Raw genomic sequence first — 2409 nt, forward strand, 5'->3', positions numbered from 1 at the left:
CAATATTCTCCTCCAACACCATAACTCAAAAGCATCAATTCTTCTATGGTCTTCCTTATTCACTGTCCAGCTTTTGCATGCATATGAAGTTATTGAAAATACCATGGTTTGGGCCAGGTGCACCTTAGTCCTCAAACTGACATCTTTGCTCTTTAAAAAGTTCCTGTGCAGCAGATTTGCCTAATGCAATACGTCATTTGATTTCTTGACTGCTGCTTCTGTGAGTGTTGATAGTTGTTCCAAGAAGAATGAAGTCCTTGACAACTTCCATCTTTTCTCCATTGATAAGAATGTTGTTTATTGGTCTAGTGGTGATGATTTATGTTTTCTTTACAACGAGATGTAATCCATACTGAAGGCTGTGCTCTTTGATCTTCATCAGTAAATGTTTTAAGATCTCTTCACTCTTGGCAAGCTAGATTGTATTATCTGCATATCACAGGTTGTTAATGAGTCTTCCTCTAATCCTGATGCCACGTTTTTCTTCATAGAACTCCGCTTCTCAGATTATTTGCTCAGCATACAGGTTGAATAAGTATGGTGAAAGAACACAACCCTGTCGTACACCTTTTTTAATTTAAAGCCATTCAGTGTTCCCATGTTCTGTTCGAACAACTGCTTCTTGGTCCAGGTACAGATTCCTCATGAGCACAATTAAGTGTTCTGGAATGCTCATAATTCTCATTACTGTCCATAGATTGTCATGATCCACACAATCAAAAGCCTTTGCATAGCCAATAAAGTACAGGTAAACATCTTTCTGATATTTTCTGCTTTCAGCCAAGATCCATCGTACATCAGCAATGGTATCCCTCATTCTACAGCCTCTTCTGAATCCAGCTTGAACCTCTGGAAGTTCTCTATCAGTGTATGCTTGCAGCCATTTCTGTATTACCTTTAGTAAAACTTTACTCACATAGGCTATCAAAGAGATTGTCTGATTATTTCGCATTCTGTTTAGTCACCTCTCTTTGGAATGGGCACAGATATGGATCTCTTCCAATCAGTAGGCCACATAGTTGTCTTCCAAATTTCTTGGCAGAGATAAATGAGGGCCTCCTGTGCCGCCTCACTTTCTTGAAAGATTTCAATTTTTATTCCATCAATTCCTGGTGTCTTCTTCTTTGCCAATTCCTTCAATGCACCTTGGACTACCTCCTTCAGTATCATGGGCTCTTGATCATATGCTACCTCTTGAAATGGTTGAACATTAACCATTTCTTTTTGGTACAGGGACTCTGTTTATTCCTTCTACCTTCTCTTGATGCTTTCTGCATCATTCAATAATTTGCCCAGAGAATCTTTCAATAATGAAAGCCAAGGCTTGAATTTTTTCTTCAGTTCCTCCAGCTTGAGAAATGCGGAACATGTTCTTCCTTTTTGGGTTTCTGATTCCATATCTTTGCATATTTTGTTGTAATATTTGACTTTATCTTCCCAAGCTGATTTTTGAAATTTTCTGTTTAGCTCTTGTACCTCCTCATCTCTTCCATTTCCTTTAGCATCTCTATGCTGGAGAGCAAGTTTCAGTGTCTCTTCTGACATCCATTTTGATCTTTTCCCTTTTTCTTGTCTTTTTAATGACATTTTGCTTTCTTCATATTTGATGTTCTTTATGTTATCCCACAACTCTTCTCATCTTTATTCTTTTGTGTTTAATGTATCAAATCTGTTCTCCAGATAATCTCCAAATTCAGGTGGGATATATTCAAGGTTGGTTATATTTTGGCTCTCATAGACTTGTTTTTATTTTCTTCAGATTTAGTCTAAATTCGCATATGAGGAATTGATGGTCTGTTCCACAGTCTGCCTTTGGCCTTGTTTTGGCCGATGAGGCTATTGAAAATGCCATGACTGGGGTCAGGCACATCTTAGTCCTAAACTGGTGTCTTTGCTCTTGAATACCTTTAAAAGGTCTTGCGCTGCAGGTTTGCCTAATGCAACATACCATTTGATTTCTTGACAGCAGCTTCCTGAGTGTTGATGTGGATTCTAGCAATATGAAGTCTTTTCAGTTTCAAACTTTTCTCCATTTATCATAATGTTATTTATTGGTCCAGTCCTAAGGATTTTTTTTTCTTTGCATTGAGTTACAAGCTTGAAATGTGATTTCTGATGATGAATGTGACACAATTCATTTTTAGTTTTTTTTTTTTTTTTGTTATGTTGATGTAATAAACCTTATTCATTATGTTGATACATAATAAACCTTTTTATTTATGTTGATATAGTAAACCATATGGTTGCCAGATTCAATACTAGTCCATTTCAACTCACTAATGTTTAGGTTGTTGATCTTTTTTCCTCCATTTCAATTTTGACAACGTCTAATTTTCTTAGTTTCATATTTCTTATATTTCATGCTCTGATTATTAATGGATGTTTACAGGTCTTCCATGGGAGAAAGAT

This window comes from Chrysochloris asiatica, unplaced genomic scaffold (assembly GCF_000296735.1).
Source record: "Chrysochloris asiatica unplaced genomic scaffold, ChrAsi1.0 scaffold00213, whole genome shotgun sequence".
Lineage (NCBI taxonomy): Eukaryota > Metazoa > Chordata > Mammalia > Afrosoricida > Chrysochloridae > Chrysochloris > Chrysochloris asiatica.